General features: G+C 48.5%; 1 protein-coding gene across 3 annotated transcripts in view; it reads left to right on the top strand.

Moving 5' to 3' along the window:
• Positions 1-19,230, top strand: part of Bmal1 (basic helix-loop-helix ARNT like 1) — a 94,666-nt gene that overhangs the window by 528 nt on the left and 74,908 nt on the right. The window lies entirely within an intron of this gene.

Raw genomic sequence — 19,230 nt, 5'->3', positions numbered from 1 at the left:
CGGGAGCCCTGCCCGACGTGCCCGCTGCCGGCCTTAAAGGGCCCGTGCGGCTCCCAGCCCCCACCCGGCCTCGGGGAGGCTGCGCCCCTTAAAGGCGCCGCGCCCGCGCGCCCCGATCCCCGGCGCCCGGGCTGCGCGGCGGGCGGGGGAGCCCCCGGGGGGCCCCGGGAAGCTGCCTGCGGGCGCGCCCACCTTTCCAACGCGGGCGTCGCCACCTGGCCCGGGAGGGGGCGGCCGGCGGCCTCTTAAAGAGACCGCCGTACCCCGTGGCGACGATGACCCTAGCCCGGCACGAGCTCTGGGACGTGTCCCCCGGAGCTTCTGGGTCCCCGAGGGGATGGCCGGGTGGCGGGCAGAACGACGCCTGTCCGGTCAACCTCTCTGCACTTCGCTCTCGGGGGCCGGGTGGGGGCGGGTAGGGCGTCTCCGTGGAGTCGGGGCGTCCGCGCCCGTGCGTCCCTTTTCGGCCTTTCTCGGGGCGGGCGCGGACCCCGGGAGTCCCCTGGCGGGCACGGACCAGGCCCACCCTCGCTTGGGGACGGCCGTCGGGCCTCGCACTGCGCGGTACCTGGTTGGCCCTGGAGGATGTGCCTTCCCTGTTGGGTCTGCGAGCAGGTACCCGATGGTTTGGGGACCCAGCCCTGCGCCCCGGTGTTTGCCCGGGAGACCCGCGGAGGGCGCAGCGAGGATGCGGGTTTGACAGATAATCGGGGAAGGGGAAGGTTTCCGCCGGAGATTACTCCCGGTGTTGACGGCTTTGGGGAGCCCGGCTTTGCTGGGAGAAGTGGAAGGTAGAATTTTACGCAGACTCGGGGCGCACGTGGCAGCCACCGCCGGGGGTCGCAGAGCGGATCGCGACCGGCGGGCGCCGGGGAGAGAAGGGCTGCGTTGGACAGGGGCATCTGTTGTCAAGTTTGTGCTGGCTAAGCTGCTCACCCCACACCTGTTCCCTGTGCACCGTCTCCTTTAGCTGTCACCTAGCCTAGTTTTGGCCCTTTGACCCCTTACGGTGGGTCTCCTCTACTGCCTTAAGTTGTTACTTTTCAGCAAGAAATTATTAGTCGGGTTTGCTCACCCAGTTTCCCAAAATCAGATACTGTATTCACGACGAGCTACTTTTTGACAGTATCAGTATTGCCAGTATCTTCGTTGTGGGTGTTTTTTTCCCCTGGGAAAACTATCATTAAATGCGTGGGGTTTGTTTGTTTACTTGTTTGTTTGTTTTTTTTGACTCATCATTTGTCATTTGTCTTTCTGACATTTGCTGCTGTGCTCTCTTTTCAGTCTATTTTTACTTAACTATTATTTTTATTACGTTCCCATTGATACCAGGGTCTGTCAATTTGGGTTGGTGGATTTTCTAATTAATGTACCAGTTGAATCATGAGCTTAAAATAATCGTTGCTGCTCTTGAGCAATTTTGAATAATCTCAGGCTCCCTGTGCTTGCAAGAAAGGGGCAAAAAAACAAAAATCAAAACAAAAACCAACAACCCATTTCTGTAAAATTTGATTTCCATTCCAGGGAAGTTCCAAATATTTTTTAAATACACAATTTAATCTTTCAGATTCTGCTTTGTTCCTGAGTTTATATTATTGCTAAATCTTTAAAGATGGCTTGCTGAACACATTTATAAGGGTTAGCAATTTCCTAGGCAGATCTGAAATTGGGTGTATCAACGGAAGCTGGCTCTGCAGCGGCATTTCGGCTTGTAGATGTTGCCGGTGAATAATGATGATGTTAAAACAGCAGTGAAAGCTGCACTTTGTTCCAATCCCTGCTGCTTAAAATGGGAGAGGCTCCGATAAGGTGTGGAGCAGCCTGGGAGTTAGGAGCCGTGCAGCTAGGTTCTGGCTAGGTGGCGATTGTGGCAGCTGTGGCGCTGAGAGCAAGATCCTGCACCGTTCTGGGTTATGCTCACCTCAGTTAGAAAGTTGGGTGGTTGAACTAAAGGGTGTCAAAGGCTTCAACCACTCTCACATTCTACACGCCGCTAAATATTTAATAGATTTGAATCAGGGTAGGCATTTGCCTCCTGGAGCTGTCAGAACATCTGAGCGAAAGTCCTGTTTTCATGGGAGAGTTAAGCAGATCAACAGATGGTGTTTAAAATCATTTCAAATGATATATAATTGATGACGATTCGCCCGTATCTCTGCTATTTGCAGAAGAGGTTTACATGCCACGGGGCAGGAAAAGGAAATGGCCTTGTTTTCAGATTTATTCCTTCACACCACCAGTCTCACTGGGATAAGTGCCACGGAGATACCTGGCCGCATGAGCAGAGCTGCAGATGAGCATGCAAAAATGAATGAGTTTTATCTGTCTTTGGTGGACAGCCTGTCTTCTGTCTGTGAGCTTTTCTCTTTCTGTGATTCCATCATCACTCCACTGTGGTAGGAGAACGTGAAGAGCTGCTGCCCCTGGCAGGACTACAGTTTCAGACCGTGACCTTGCTGTTGTTCTACCTGAAGTAGGCATTTGTAGGGGAATTAGAAAAGACAAAACCCTTTCTAGACTTTGAGGTTGAACAAGGAGCAGAGGGACACAAGTCTTCTCTGTCATTGCTCGCTTTATCATGGGGCTCAGGTTGACCCTAAGTATCTCTTTAGGTTAACTTTTCTTCTCCCCTCCATCTACCTGTTATGACTTACTTCTGCTCAGCATCTCTTTTTCCTTTCAGAACACCCTGTCCGTTTCCCACTGTCCCCTCCACTCTTCTCAGTTGGGAGAAAACATTGCTCTTGCCACTGAGCTCTCGAATGGTCAGGAACCCCTGGGTTCTTAGGGGGCAGGAGCTGGTGCCTGGGTTGGAGCCCTGTGGCTTTAGACAAGTGTGTGACTTCTTTGACCTCCGTGCTGCTCCTCTGGTGCAGTGACAACGCCTGCCTCTTGGAGTCTGTGCGAGGATGACAGGACATGATGCATGTCAAATGCCGAGCACACAGGAAGCCTCTCCTCAGTGCCAGCCGCCACTCCCTCCCACCTCTGCCAGGCTCCTGTCACCAGACCATCCTTTGTACTTTTTGCTCCCAGACTCCCCACCCGTCTCGGTAGAACCTTTGTCTTGATTGAGGAATAGGAAAAAACCAGAGCTGTTGTGAGCCTGCTGTACACTGGACAGTTTCCATGTGTTCATACTAGGTGCCCCTGAGTCTGGGTATCTCCCCACCAGGTGCCAACTCCCCTAGAGCTGAACATTCTCTCCTGCTCTGGCTTTTCTCCCTGCCTTCCTTTTTTATACTTCTCAAGACTTCTAAAAACTTTAATTCTTGAATTCCAGGTTGTTTTGGTCCCTTTGCAGCTTGATCTCACTTGTCCTTTAGTCTCTGGAGATCACCTCCTCCTTGTACCTTCAGGTTGTGTTGCCTTCTTGATTCTCTTCCTGATCTGTTGAAGGTCAGCATCTACCTTCTGCTGCTCACACTGCCCCCGTCCCCCAGGGTCCCATCTCTAGCCATGCCCTGCTCCCCACTCCCTGTCCCCCGCTTTGGCTTTAGGCAGGTTCAGTAGTGTCCTGTGGGGTTCCAGGCTTTCAGCCTATTGTCAAGCACTGTGTCCCAGAATCAGCATACCCCTTTGGAGGCTACAGCCTTCATGCCGCTCTCCCTGAGCTGTTCCACCGGGCAGCTGTTCACTGACCTAGAGCCCCAACTCTTTCAGATCTTAGCTTCTACTTCAACCTTCCTAACAATGGCTGACTTGCTTTTTCTCCCTGTCTTGGCGTCCCCCTGATGGGATCTACCTCTAGCTCCTGGAGCTGCAGTGTGGACTGAGTGAGTCGAGATACTGGCCGTGTGTCAGGGTCTCCAACACACTTTGCAGTGGCCCACTGGTGCTCTTCTCATTGCCAGGTCCCTCGATCTGATGTCGGGGACTTTCCACATCCAGCCCCCAGGCGGGCCACCACCATTTGTTGTGTGCACTGGACTGTCCAGCCAAGCCAAGGGGTGGCCCATCCTGTGCACCAGCCCTAGGCCTGGTCCTCCCCACCTCTGGCTGTTCTAATGCCAGCACTTGGACCCTTAGGAACAGTCTTTATCTTGACTTTCCCCCCACTTGGCATCAGTGTCCCCAGCCCTTCTCTAATCCCTGTAGGTTCTGCTGTGTTCTATATCACATTGGGCTGTGCCTGGGACTCTGGCCTGTTTGTCCAGACAGAGCACTTTGGATAGAGTTCATTCATTCTGATTCCTCCCAAATCATAGGCACAGGAGGCCTTCAGGACATACTTGTCTGGTACCCATCCCAGTTGGAGCCTGGAGGAGGAGGGATGCACACTGCAGAGGGGTCCTGGGATATAAGACGAGGGATGTATTAGGGTCATGGGGGTACATGGCCTTAAGTTATGGTCTCATGGAAGGAGAGTTTGAGTTTGGGGATTGAGGATTGGGAGATGACCTGTCCTTAGTCCTTGCTTTAGGGGAATGCTGGGATAGGGGAATGTTTAGCGAGTGCAGGAATATAATGGCAAACTTTTTTTACTTGAGTACATGCTGTCCTCTTAAATTCTGTAAACTCCTATTCGTCCAGCCTGAGTAAAGACAGGTCGTCTGATTTAATGTTCTGGTTGATACTGTTTGGATGTACAGTGAGTGAAACGTTTATATGTATTTACCCCTTTCACTACCGCTTTAATTGTATGTCCCAGACAAGCTAGTGAGCTTCTTTTAGCGAGATTTGCTTCAGCTGAAAAAGGAATAAATGATTATGGCAGCCATTTATTGGGCGTTTTCTGTGTGCCAGTGAACATGTTGCTTACCTTAGACTTATTTCATGTACTCTTCATCATTGTCTTGTGAGGTCTGCACCACTGTCCTTATCTTTCAGATGAGGAGGGCTCTGTGAACTGCCCAAGATTACCCAGGTTCTAAGAGATTGGCCAGGATTCATTTATCTGCTGGTCTCCAGAGCCTGCTGGGAGGATAGGGTGTTAGATGCCATGTGACAGACATCATGCTAGGAGCCCTGTCAGCCTGTAGGGGTTGGGAACCAGTCTAGTTGGGAGGCATGGTGTGCACTGTCCTAGCAGGGCTGGTATCCTTGCTATAGGAGGGCCCCACATGTGGATATTACCCTAGTAGCAGTTACAGGAGCTTATGAGCATCCTCCTACATCCTGTGATGTGTTTGCTATCTCTTGCTTTCTCCCACCTTTCTGAGGTACTGCTCTGATGCAAGCCCCAGGTGCTCAGCCTCCTCCCCCAGAGGATCCCCCATGTAAGATGAGCTTCCTGAAAACACCCACCAGCCTGGTTCCATCAGAGACACCTAGGAGCTCTGCCCAGAGAGGAGACCTCAGAAGTCTGTCGGCTTTGTGCTCCTTATCCCAGAGATCCACCACCCACCACCCACCACTGCCAAGCCACTGCTGTCTGTTTTTAATGCCAGTTGTTTCCTCTGAATACATTTAGATAGCAAAAGGAACATTGTCTTATGTGAAGAACCTGTTACATAAAAATGGGTTACATAATGTTCAAATATATACCCCCCTCCAAAGGTAATGATCAGCGGCTCTATGGGGTAGAATTAAGCTCGAATTGACAAGTGTGAAAAGTGACACTCTTCCCTCACAGCCTCCTTTTGAACTCTGCTCTGCTTGTTGGGGACATGGGGCAGGCTGAATGCCAGCGAGTGGATCCGCCCTGGGGTGCTGCTGGGAGACAGGCTTGAAGTTGCCTTTTGGGAGAGGAGATGCAGTGACATCTTGGTGACTTTTGTCTCCCTCGTGTCTAAGTTGCTTACTTCTTCACACTTAGACACATCAGTATCACCTGTTGTCCACTCTTCTGCTCTGCTCTCCCCTCCTTTGGGTTTTCTCCATACAGCACCACCAGGGAGTACCTTCTAAGAACAGATGCCCTTTGCCTGGCCTTCTGGGCCTCTCAAGGCTGCCTGTGCCCCTCTAACCCTCCCCACCCCTGTCCCCAGCCTCATTACTAGTACCGAAGCTACTGTGCTGTTCTCTGGGTCATACTCTCATCTACTGGATGTCCTAGCCCATGATCTCTTGAGTGAAGAGGCCTCCCTCCCTTCCCCCTCTTCTGGCTACCCTGAGTCGTTCTTCTTGGTGAATCCTCCTCTAATATCCTCCCCTCTTCTTCCCACCCCCTTCCTTTTGCTTGCCAGTCATTTATTCCAAAGCAATGATATTTCACAATTGGCCGGTTGCCATCTCCTGCCTAGTCAGAATGGTCAGTTCCCTCATTTTTCAGTTGTTTGATGATCTGTCTTCCTCTCACTTCCTGCTCTCTGGCTCCACTCATCAATTCATTCAGTGGGATTTCCTGGAGGCTCCCAGGTGCATAGCACAGTTTTGAGCTCAGAAGTGACCAAGATGAGCCTCCTGGGGAAGGGCAGTAAGCAAAGATCCCTGTAAAGGAGCCAAGGGGGTGAACAATAGGGAGCGCAAATACTGTCAGGGAAGAGGTGCTCACAGGGCCCTTAGGAGACTCCGCTGAGAGGTCCAGAAACACTGGAGCTCAGCTTCCCAGAGATCCAGAAACACTGCCCCAGGAAGAGGGTCTGGCTGGTACAAAGGTCCTGATGCTGGACGCAGCTTGAATGCCAAGGAAAGTAAAAGCTGGTGTAAGGGTATGAGTCTCTGTGGCCGGACGCCTTCTCTCTTCTTTCTCTTCTCGGGACCCAGAGCCTAGAGTCAAAGGCCTGCAAATATGAATTAAAACATTTGCCCTTAATTGTATGCAGTGTAACTAGTGGCTCACTGTTTTCTGCTTAGAAGGGCTTTTGTGAAACACAAGGCACTGTTTATACGCTGTGTCACATGCAAACAGATTAAGGGTTTGAAGGGTCCCCTCATAAATGTACTGCTGCTAGGTGTCACCAACCGTTATCCATTTTAATTATATTTAATGCAGACTTCTGTATACTGTTTGACATGCATGCTCGTTTTAAAAGCAGGTTTTGTTTTAAAAGTATTTGTAATGCAGTTGATGGAAGCTTGATATAAATATATTATATAGCAACCAAACTAAATAATGGTTTAATTCTCTATCACGCTCAGGAAAGCCATTTAGGGACAGCTGTAGCCCAAACTGTATTGCTTTCTTCTAAAGCAGTGTTAGCGTTAATTAAGCTGCCGCTCGCGCTCGCAGGCCCTCATCTGTGCTGCATTACAGTTATTTACTGCTGGCTTTCGCTGTTTATCTTAGTCACTTCTACTGTTTTTCCAGTCTGTCAGAAAGCTTTTTGGAAGGACTTTTGTTTTTTTTTTTTAACCTTTGTGTCCTTAGGAGTTGGTCGGTCGTTCTATAAATGGGACAGCAGAGCTCAGAGAGGAGTGTTGTGCCGTGTCACGTTGGAATGGATATTCCTTTTGCAACTTTGATTTCTCAGCGTCTTCTCAGTTATAAAATCTTGTGTTTTCAAAGAGTAACAGGGAAGTGTCACATGGCCTTCATTGTGCAAACCTGCTTTGGACCCCCCCCCAGATTCTTCTAGGAATACAATCTGAGGGGGAGTTTAGAAGCTCCCTTGTCTAGTGCTCCTCCTTAGTTTTGCTTTCACCACCACCACCCCTGCCCCAATTTATCTGTCTTTCTAAATGCGTAGAACTTTCAGTCCAGATAAGAATTTGTGTTCTTGGTCATCTAATCTCCCATATCATTATGTAAATCACCTTTTCTTTGGACTCTTAGGAATAAACATGGTGACTGGTTTGTTTGCTTGTGAAATACACTTGTGAGAACCCTCAGGGATTGGGATGAGCTTGCCTCAGAGAGCAGAGCTAAAAGAGTGTGGGATCCAAAACAGTTTTAAATGTTAAATGCAAATCTATTTTCAGTACCCTGCTGGAGGGGAAAAAGGAGCCCAAGGCTGGGGATGACAGAAGCGGCTTCTGCTTCAAAGGAGAAATGAGTTTTACTGTGGCGGTGGGGGAGAGCCATCTTTTCACCAAGCGCTACCCCTCCCTTCCCACCTCTAAATCCTGTTTTTGGCATCTTGGGTCACTGTGCCATTTGAGACATTTGATATTTAAGTGACGTTGGTGGCTGAGCTCAGCTGGCAGTGTTGAAGAAAATGACCGATGTGAGCATGCTGAACTGTCTGTCCTCGGTGCATTCTGGAGTGAAGGATTGCCGCACTGGAGTGACAGGGCACTTTTAGCGCTGCCCTTGACTGGTCAGCTGTGAGTAGTATGCTCATCTTCGCCCTCTCACTGGAAGGCATAGGAGTCTGTGCCAGGAGACACTGCCCTGGAGCTTCACTGTGGGGCTGGGGCTTGCGTGGCGCCTCATCTTCTTCCTTGAGTGTCAGAATGTGAGCAGGAATGTCACCTGCTTATTTCCTGCTGGGTCCCAGGACTAGCAACCGACTTGCCTTGGCATCTGTACAGAGCCACTACCCAATAAACACCTGTTTATTTATTCAACAGGTGAATTGAGCTTTGTGAAAACCCCAGATGTCCCTGCCTTCCTACAGGACAAAGGCAAGACTTGCCCTTGTGTGTGTTTGGAAGAAGTCTAGGTTGCCCTTTCCCTTGGGCATCTGTGTTTTTCCTATCCTCCATGTTGGCTGGAGGTCTGATGAGGACTTAACTGTTCCGCTGACCTTCATCTTTATGTTGTCTCCACTTGGCTACAGAGCACAGCTTAGCAGTGGCTGAGCCACATCAACTAAAAAGGAAACTTACTGCCTATTTATTTGGGTACAACGACACATTATTTAGCCAATAGATGTCTGAAGGGCTATATGCCAAGTACCAGGCTAGATCCAGGTAGCTGGTTCATTTTTTTATGACCCAGAAGCCTGCAGTTCTATTTCCTTAAAGAGCAGCCCATGGTCTGCGGAAATGGCTCATTTGTAAAGTGCATGATGAGCAAGGATGAGAACCCGGTTTCTGATGCCAGCATCTTATCTAGGACTCACAGAGGAGGCCAGGGCTTGTCCTTGTGAGGTGAATGGTTAAGAATCAGGGAATTCAAGGGACAGAGATGGAAATGACCAGATTGTGTTCAGAGATGGCCTAACCTAGAATGAAGGGTTCTGAAGTGAGATTTGAACTTTGGAGGATTAACCCACATTGTGATGCGGAGCAGGGAGTTCAGTGACAAGTCAGAGTTAACCTAGTGACCTTTAGATCCAGCTGCCAGCTTAATAAAGCCTAGAACCATTTGCAAGGAGAATCTTTGTTGATGGATTGTCCAGATCAAATCAGTTTGTGGCTGTGTCTGAGAGGGATTGTCTGCATTGATGACTGATCTTGAGGGGACCATCCCTAGGCATAAGAAAGCTAAGAGTGATCCAGCCAGCACACTCATCCATGGTGTCTGCCTGCAAGCTCCTGACCTGATCCTGCCCTGACTCCTTTCAATGACCTGGAAGTGAAAGAAGAAATAAACTCTTTCCTTCCCAAGTTACTTCTGGCCAGAGGGGTTTATCAGAGCAACAGGATGAAACTAAAAACATTTAGCATGATGGTTAATAGGGATTGCCAACTTGGAAGGATCACTTGTGTGGATTTATGTTGATTAGGTTAATTGAGGAAGGAAGGGCCACTCACAGAGGGCGGCGCCATTCTGAGGGTTGGCATTCCGAACTGAATTAGAAGGAGAAGGGGAGCTGAGTGTAAGTACTCATCTCCCTCTGCTCCTGACTGTATATGCCATTAGCCAGCTGCCCCTCAAGATCCCTGTCTTGATGGACTATCCTAGAATTAGGAGCCAGGATAAGCCCCTTCTTTAAATTGCTTGTGTCAGTGTACTCAACATCATCATCATCACCACCATCACTGTCACGTGTGTTTGATTGCATGTGCTGTGCTGTGCATGTAAAAGAGGGCACCTTTGTGGAATAAGGTCTCTCTGCTTCTACCTTTCATTGAGTCCCAGGATCGAACACTGGTTATCGGGCGTTTGTCGTTGGGTAGCAACTGTTTTTTTTTCCCCATAGAGTTGTCTCATTAGCTCCTTGTGAGTTTTGTTTATTTGTTTGTTTTGTTTTTAATCACAGCAACAGGAAAAGTACAGAGACACCTATCAAAGTAGTAGAGACTGGCGGGAGAGCCCATGAAATTATTTTGTTACGGCATGATAATACTCCCTAAGTACTTACACACGAGCCCCGTGTAAATGGAATGTTGCAGTTAGGGTGGAGCATAGAGGGCGAAATGCTGCAGAGGTCTGAGCGGAGGGAACTGGATGACCCTGATGGAGAGGGTACACGAGGCTAGAAGTCCAGGTTAACTGACAGCTGTTACTCGATAGCACTTGTTCCTTGGCGTCCTGGAGCATGCAAACATCTGTCAACATGAATGGCTGTTAAATGTGTGAATCTATACTGTGCTGTGACCAGATACCTCAGTCATGAGTTCTAAAGAGGCAAAGCGCCATGTTGGGAAGATGAGTGTTAAAAAAACAAATACATTTTGTCTGTAAGGAGCACTGGGTTAGAAATTGAATAACCTGCATTCTAGGTTGCTTCCACTTCTCCCATCTATCCCTTAAGCAAATCACTGAGCCTGATTGTTTAGCTGGTAAAATAATTCTCATCCAACCCTTCATAGCGTGGGTGAGTCTTATGTTTGAGAGAGATAATGGAAGAAGCAGGCCTTGACGCTGTCAAGGCATAGTTTCCCTTGGTGAGAGTGTGCTGGCCTTTACAGGTGTTGCAGCTAAGCTGCCCCCCCCCCCCCCCCGGGGCTGGCTGGAGGATGTGGCGCTGTCCACTGCGTGGTGCTGACTCATACTGCTTTGTTGTCTAGCAACATTCTTGTTGTTGTTTTGAGACAGGGTCTCCTGTGCCCAGGATGGCTTTGAATTTCCTATGTAGCTGAGGATGATCTTGAACTTCTGGTCCTCCTGAATCCAGCTCCTGAGTGTGGAGATGAAGGGCATGTTCCACCACCCTGTTTATGCAGAGCTGAGGTTTGAACCAAGGATTTTGTGCTTGCTGAGCAAGCATTCTGTCAACTGACCTGCATCTCCAGGCCTGGGGCCACGCGTTAAAGACAGTTACTCATTTTGTACCCAGAGATGGAGAGCCTTACATCCGGACATGGATGGAAAAGGCAGACACAGATAGTCTTCTCCAGAAATGTCTCTCACGAAGTGACGAGCAGCTCCAAACCAGAAAAGCAAGAGTCAGAATCTAGCCAACTGCCTAGCCAGGCATTCTTGGACGGTGTGCCTATCCTCAGGCATTAGGCAGCGATCCAGAAGAGCCTCCATTAGCCTGGGATTAATAAATGAGCCAGCAACATTGTCCAGGTAATAGCCAGTTGCAAAGCCCTAGCTGCTATGGTGTAGCAGAACCTTGCTTGGAGCTTTGCTGACTCTTAACGTCATCAGCATTATATATGTATTCATATGTGTTAACAGTGGAGCCTAACCTTTGGCTGTTGACGAATGTGCTGACTTGCCTTTTCCACTTACTCTTTGTGACAGTCCTATGGAGTGGGTGGCCTAGGTCTCGTTCTCTTGTGAGGAAGTCTGAAACTCAAGGGGGTGCTCAGATGATGTGTGCAGTGAGGAAAAGCTGGGATTAAAACTCCAAGCTCACTTGAGAGCTTCCTATTTATTTATTTATTTATTTATTTATTTATTTATTTATGTGAACAGCAGCAATCTTTCTTATACTGCAGCATGTGTCTTGCCACTGTCTGGGGGCTTCACACAGCACAGTGGGGCTAATAGACGTATTACCATGTAGTGGTATTTTAGTTAATAGACGTATCACCATGCAGTGCCCCTAGCTCGCCGCAGCTCTCTTTTCTTCACAGCCCATGGCTGCTGTCCTGCCGGCTGCTCAGTGGCCGGTGAGCGAATGGATGGCAGTGATGAGCATAGCAGAGAGACTGACTCTTGCTGGCTGTGCCAGCTAGTCCTTAAGGAATGATTGGACAAGAGATTTTCTCTAGGTCTCTCAGAGTGGCTGGGTGGTGCCTAGCCTGCTAGGGCTTCTGGGTGATGGTTGTCAGAATCTTCTCTTCAAGGCCTTTTCCTGTTGAGTGTTGCCATTCAACACTCGCAACCAGTTTGCTCCGCAGTTTTTTATAGGCAGTGCCTTGTTTGGTCTCTGTCATGAGCCCTGGAGACAGGTGTTGGAAATCTGCATGTGCAAACTGGGCATTCGTCAGGAGGGTATGAGTCACTGTCCAGGTCCCCACAGCTGGTCAATGGCAGAACCAGGCTTTCAAGCTGCATTTCTGACTCTACCCAGCTTTCCCCTGATTTTCTAAAGCTGTTCTCAAATGTTCTGTATCCTGTATTTAGAAGCCTTTACGACCTGCAGCGATGATTAACTTCATGTGTTCTGTGCTATATACTGTTACCGAGCCAGTAAATAAAAAGATCACGTGACTGCTTCTTGTCTTGTGCTCAGCCGATACGTTCCTCCCCCAGATGGTGCACAGAATAGCCTTTGCGGTAGGTTCCTGGGCCAGCAGCCTTCCATCTCAAAAACAAACAAAAAAACAATCCCAAGGCTTTTACAGCTGGCAAAACACAAAGTTTATATTATTTCTTTAAAAAGTTGACCATGGCGTTCTTCTTGGTCAGGAACACAGCTCCTGTGATAACAGTTTCCATGGAGACGTTAGCCTTGGCCCTCGGTTCAGCTTGCAGTCACTTTGCTGGGTATAGAGAGCTGCTGTCGGAGACAGGGCTGGCTGCACACCTTACCTTTCTTGAGATCCCCTACTGTTTCTGGATGAAGCTGATACTCTTTTTTTGGGTCCTCTCAGTTTTCCTCTCAGCTGAGCAGAACTCGCCTTTGAGGTCCTGGTGATGGCTTCTATTTAAAAGTTTTCCATGAGAGAACATGGGATGAACACTTTCATACACATGTTTGGACACCCTTTTGGAGTGTGTAACAGCCATCAAGGGGCATCCCTGGGGTGTGTGTGGGACTGATCTCATGCAAGCTACTTGGGCTAGTTTCTCTGTTACAGAGACCCACAGACCCCACACTCCCACAATAGCTGAGCCTAGGTAGAGGGTGACTTCCTACTCACCAGTCCAGAGTGAAGGGGGTCTAGGCCTGGCATCATCAGCGTGTCTTCGCTTGGTGGCTGAACATAAGAACTTCATTTTACCTTCCCTCATGGAGAGAACCAGGGTAGGAGGGGTCATATCACTTTATGGGGAAGACCTTAAATCAGCAATTCTCTTCCCCCAGTGGTCAGGTTTCAGTCCTATGGACACATATAACTGCAAAGGAGGCTGGGAAATACCTTTAATCGGGAGGCCATGGGCTATGTGTGGTCAGTGGTGGAAAGGAGGTAGGGAAGATAGTAGTCAGTCATTGTGGGAATGTCCGGTGGTTGCTAGAATCCGGAGCTGGTGTGGGAGAGGGCCAGAATGATGCCTGGATTAGGGACCAGAAGCTAGGCAGCCATTGAAAGCAGGGCAAGTACAGCCATCTAGAGATCAGGCAGTTCACTGCTCGCAAACTCAGCAGCCAGCTTGTACCCAGGCACTGGAAGAGACTCTTTATAATCCAAAAAGACTTAAGTTGTCAGCAAGAGGAAGTAAGTTCACCAGTGTGATTGGCATGATAGAAAGAGCCCTTGCCAAGGAGTCAGAGGCCTTTGTTTGAAACGGATCTTTCACCTCTGACCCGAGGAGAACCTTCCAGTAAATATTTTATCATTGTAAAAGATGAGTAACTGTGATGGCCTTTCCCGCCGGAGTAGTGAGACTAATGGATGGGGACCACTCAGCACCTGCAGCTCCATGGGAACAGCTGGAGCATGTTTGTTTGTTCTTGTATCCCGTACTCCACCCATTGCCTGGCCTGGGCCCATTGCTGAATGGAGTGCGGATATTACCAGAGGTGGGAAAAGGCATGTGCAAAAGAGCAGTCTCGTGAAGAAGGATTCTGAGACTCATTGCTGGCCAAGTACTCAAACCCATGTATAAAACCCAGTAGCCATCAAGGATCAGGGCAGACATTAGAGCAACTCCCAACTGGGTGGCACAAGACTCCTCTGCCTGTCCCACTGCGTGGGCGACAGACAGCATGCAGCATAACTGAAGGTGGAGTCCATGAATGTGAACCAGCCTTTAAAATGACTTGGCCAAGCTGCTGACCTTCCTAAAGCCACCTAGGCTTGACTTCCTGCTTCACAATAATCAGATTCGGTTATAGAATTCCTTTGATTTGAAAAACATGTCTTATTCAAAACTATTGCTTTGAAGAGAAAATCTAGGCAAGAACATATAAAACGAGCTTCATGTTTCTATGTGACGAGTACTCCCATCCTAAAATCGGCAGTGATTTTTTTTTTTCCGGTTGGTAAAGAAGTTGGGGATCATCAGATTAATTCATTTTGTTCCTTTTTTCCAAACTTAATTCTCTTATTTATTTTATTATTTACTTAGTCACTAAGGATGAACATCTTGCTGGGAACTGTGTGGAGTGATTGTAGATGGGATTTACCGCAAGAAAATGTGTTAATCGAAATTTCTTCCCACTATGCACCCATCTCTTTTAAATTTTCATTTATGAAAGGAGGGAAAGGCAGCAGAGTATTCTCAAGTGTTTCTCGTCTGTGGGATTAGAGGTGGTTTTTAATCCCATTCTTACTGTGCAGTTTCCCTGGCTCAGCCCTGCATGCATCACTTTCATAATCATAAAAAGGCGGGAAAATTAGCTCTTTGAATAAATAAGTTCATACTCGCAAGCCAAATGGAATTTTTTTTGGGGGTGGGCTGTCCTGGACTATAAACTCTCAACTGCTTCCAGACTGATCCAGACTCCTTCCTGACTGAAGCAATAAGGAACATATATGGTGACGGAGATCCCTCCTGCGCATTAGCTGAGACCTGGGGCGTCAAATGCATTTGGAAGGATGTCCAGTAACACTCCTGTGGCTTGGCCAGGCTTTACTGCAGTTGACTGAAATGAGTTCTGCACAGTCCCTGTTCTTGGGTTACTCACTCATCTGTTTGTTTGTTTGTTTGTTTTAGAGTCAGGGTCTCACTATGCTGTGCAATCCTTTCTTCTGTGCTGCACCACCCTGACTCCTGCATGGGCAGTTGGGTGGCCCTGGTGCTCCCAGGTCTGTTCTATACCTGATCTCTCTATTCACGCTCAACTTTGGTTTTTCTGGTAGTGGCTTCTGCAGAGAACTCACTGTGGTCCTCACCTCTCTACAGTTTCCTGTCCCTTTTGTTGTTGCTCAGGTGAGTGGCCTGAGCAGTCCTGGGATAGGGGAGATTTGGAGGCACTGACTGGAGGCACTGAGGTAGCCACAGACCTTCAAGAAGACTGCCCATCCTTCTGGAACTTGGCCCTTCCGTGGCATGGCAAGCTCAGCTGTGGCTCTTGAAGGTGTCTGAAGCCAGACAGTTTCCAAGCTGTCATTCATCTAGTGAGATCCAGTAGTGTGGCAGTCCCTGTTCCAGGTGGTGGCTGAAGTACAAGACTGAGCCACTGACCTAGTCTAAGCCAAGCGGAGCTTCCCGGAGAGAGAGGAAACTAACAGGAACTCAATGAGGAAGATAATTACAGGCTGTGAGACTGGCCCCAGGGGAGGTAAAAAGTGTCTGTTAATAGTGGCACTGGAGACCAGAGTTTGGATGGGAACACAGGACTCTAATTCCAAGGCCTAGCTCATCCCATTTCTCCTGGGCTTGTTGGTGTGGAGCAGTGGTTCTCAACCTTCCTAACACTGTCACCCTTTAATACAGTTCCTCATGTTGTGGTGACCCCCAACCATAAGATTGTTTTCGTTGCTGCTTTATAACTGTAATTTTACTACTGTTGTGAGTCATGATGTAAATATCTGATATGCAGGATATCTGGTGTGCAAGCCCTGTGAAAGGGCCATTTGACCCACCAAAGGTGTCACAACCCATAGGTTGCGAATGGCTGGTGTAGAGGAATTTGATCTAGAGGCCTCTCAGGAGCACTGCTTTGCTTCAGCAGCCTGAGCCAGGCTGGGGCCTGCAAGTGGAGGCACAGGCTAGCTTGGCCATTCCAAGTGACTGTATCTGAGCTGTCTCAGTAAGTATCCAGCTTTTCTGAAGACTAGTGAGCCAGCCTGATGTAAGAGTCCAGATTAATGCATGCAGCAGCTTTGTCTGAGGCAGGCTTGTATATTCTCTCTTGTTATTTTCAGCATCTAAGTAGGTTCAGCTAGAATATTGGCTGGTACCTTCGGAGGGACTATTTTTAATGAGCTCCTCTGCACTTCCTTATTATCCCCAATTTGTCTCCTGGTAGCTCAGGCTCAGACCTTCAAACAGACTGAGAATATACTACCTTTATTATTATTGTTTCTGAAATTCTGGTTACCAGTGCTGTCTGAATTCTGAGCACTGGCTCAAAGGTCAGTATGTACAGACTTATAGGTGATCCAGAAAAGCTTGATGGCAGGCCAAGGTGAGCGATTGTACAGTGTATTCATGAAGCCTTCTAGACCTTCCTGTCAAATCTTGGGGCGTGGCCCTATGTTGTACTATTTGGATTTGCTTTTCTTAGGAAGCCCTTGGGCCCTTAGCTTTATGGAGATACAGCAGTCTTCCTCCCACAGACTCAGTGATGATTCTTTACTAGCTAAAGAGTAAAAAGCCTTGCCTCGTCCTTGTTTGATGCGTTGAGAAAAGATTTAAGTTCTTTATCTCTTAAAGAGGTCCAAGGAGGAATCGCTTGACGATCTAAGCTTCCTCACCTCCACCCACTGTGACTTCTAACTAGACGTCATTCATGCAGGGATGGTTTAGTCACCTGTAGGGCTGGAAGTCTCTGCTACTGAACAAATTGGTTTTCTTGGGGAGGGAGCTTGTTGCTGTTCATATTTGGTTGTCCCTATCTTCTGGTGAAAGTGCATCTATACTCACTATGTATGTAGAGAAGAAGCCCACAGAGGACCTAGGGGTAGGAATGAGCCATTGATAAATGGACTTTTTCTCCCCAAATGTTCACTAGCCCAGGTGTGTTAGGTTTTGTTTTAGCTTTTCCTTCATAGTTCCTTCTGCTTCTCAGGATGACTTTGGGGTTCAGGTGTATTCAGCAGGAAGGGGCCCGTTTTGGTCACTGTGAGAATATTGCCAAGAGTTTTGGGGACATAGATATTTAGCTTCTGGGGGGTCATTGCTCCCATCTGGAATGGGCCATTCACATCCTTTACAGTCCAGGCAGACCTGCAGACCTCCCTTTACCGTGTCAGCCTGTGGCAGAATGCATCCAGGTTGCTCCAAGATAAGCCTGAGTCAGTCAGTCAGTCAATCTGTCTGTCTGTCTGTCTGTCTCTCTGTCTCTGTCTGTCTCTGTGTGTGTGTGTGTGGGTCCCTGTGAAGGCTAGAAGTGAGGGTCAGATTTAATGGACCTGAAATTATAGGGTGTTGTGAGCTACCCAACATGGATGCTGGGAACTGAACTTTGGTCCTCTGGAAGAGCAGTAACCACTGTTTCCTTCTGAGCCATCTTTCTAGCCCTCAGATAGGAGTGGAGCAGGGGAATGGGCTCAGGGCAGGCACTGTGGCCTAGAGAGCAGTGCCACTGCTTCCAGACGAAGGGAATGAAGCTCAGAACAGTCTAGCTATTTGCACAAATACACGGGGCAGGGCAGAGCTGGCAGGACTGGAAAGCACATAGAAGAGCAATCTAGGAGGATGAGAAGCACTACCCGTGGAACAGGAGCTTGGCAGGTCTGGTACCCTCAGGGAAGGACAGGCTCATGTTTAGGGTTACCTAGGACCTGAGAACAAATAGCCAAAGCAGCCAGTGAAGGCTGGTCTGTCTCTTTCCCACTGTCTATCAATACCTACTAGCTTGGCATTGCCTTTCAAGCCCCATGTGCTGAGATTTCCTCCCCAAGTTTCCTCTCATTTTTCTTGAGTTTGACTTCATGGACCTGTCCTGCCCTAGCTGGGACAGCCTAGGTGGCAGGAACTGACCTGTTCCCTGCACTCCCAACATTGTGTCTTCAGTCTTTCCCCCTTACCTGTTGAAGATGGCTGCATACTATTCTACCTATCCAGGGAATGTCTTTCGTGAGCTGGGAGCTCATAATGGAGAGGGTTTTAGATTGCTTCTAATTTTTTCTCTTTCAGCTAATGCTGCTTTAAGCCATCTTTGCCTATTACAGAATCATTTCATTAAGTCGGCATTTATCTAGCTAATGGCAACGGCCCAAGATTCGACAGAGTCGGATTTTCTTTTTTTCAAAAAGAATGCTGTGAGAACGTATTAAAAATGTACTTCATGCTGGAGACAGTCTTTATTGTATTTTTCATGAGTGAGGAGGCCAGGTAACTAACGTGAAAGGAGGTGTAAGCAAAAGGTGGCCATAATTTATTTGCCTGTGTGGGGAGGTGAATCAATAAATCCTCTTAAGGAGCAATCAGCCTGTGGAAACCAAGGCCGTTTGTCTCCCTACACCTGATGCTTTGATTAAAATAATCATAAAATAAAACACAGATTACCTAAAGGGTGCTTTAGGAAATGCCCTAAGACAAGGAAGAAGTGAATCGAGAATGTTTGTCGGCGCCAGGGTCTTGTTGGCCTTTTGACCCTCCAGCATGAGCACCCTTAGTGCTGGGACTGCAGGTGTGCAGCACCAGGCCCAGCTGCAAAGCAGCTTTCCAGAGGGAAGAGACGGTGGCCTCTGAGTGAACAGGTGGTGGGAGGAGCAGCACATGCGTAAAGGCTTTGACTTTGACTTTTTGTTGGCAGTCAGGAAGTTAGGGTGAAACCAACATGCAGACACATTGACACCAGTACTCAGACTCGGTACTGGGTTGTACCTGAGGTCAGCGCTGCCTTTGGGGGTGGTGGGGAGAGTTCTCCATCTGCTGCCTTGCTGGTTTTGTTAGTTTTGTTTTTTCTTCTTCCATTACTGGGTTTTGAACCCAGGGCCTGGAACATGCTGCATCCCCAGCCCCTTGCACCTGTCCCTGCTATTTCTCTTTATGTGGACCCTGGCTCCAGGCCTTATGTTTTATCTTAATCCAGCAAATGTTTACTGAGTCTGCATACCGTATAAAGTTACAGGGAGTAAACACTGGGGGAGAAAGATCCCAGAACCCCTTGTTTCTGAGAAGTCTGTGAGCTGGGAGTGGGAGTCACGTGACAAGCTTAAAGCCCAAGCTTACTCAAGAGATTAAAAGACGGGCCCACTTAGGAGAGGAGAGATTCTGTCTTCTAAGCAGGGAACCTGGGAAGGTGTGTGGAGGCAGCTGACTTTTGTCAACACCTTGAAGGGCGGTCTGAAGTGCAGGGTGACTATTTCCAGGAGATGTAAAAGGTCCAGGTAGTGAAGGAG

The sequence above is a fragment of the Psammomys obesus genome, unplaced genomic scaffold, assembly GCF_907164565.1.
Source record: "Psammomys obesus unplaced genomic scaffold, mPsaObe1.curated_primary_1811, whole genome shotgun sequence".
NCBI lineage: Eukaryota > Metazoa > Chordata > Mammalia > Rodentia > Muridae > Psammomys > Psammomys obesus.
Note: the sequence above shows the minus strand (reverse complement) of the source record. Positions and strands in the feature narration are given on the sequence as shown.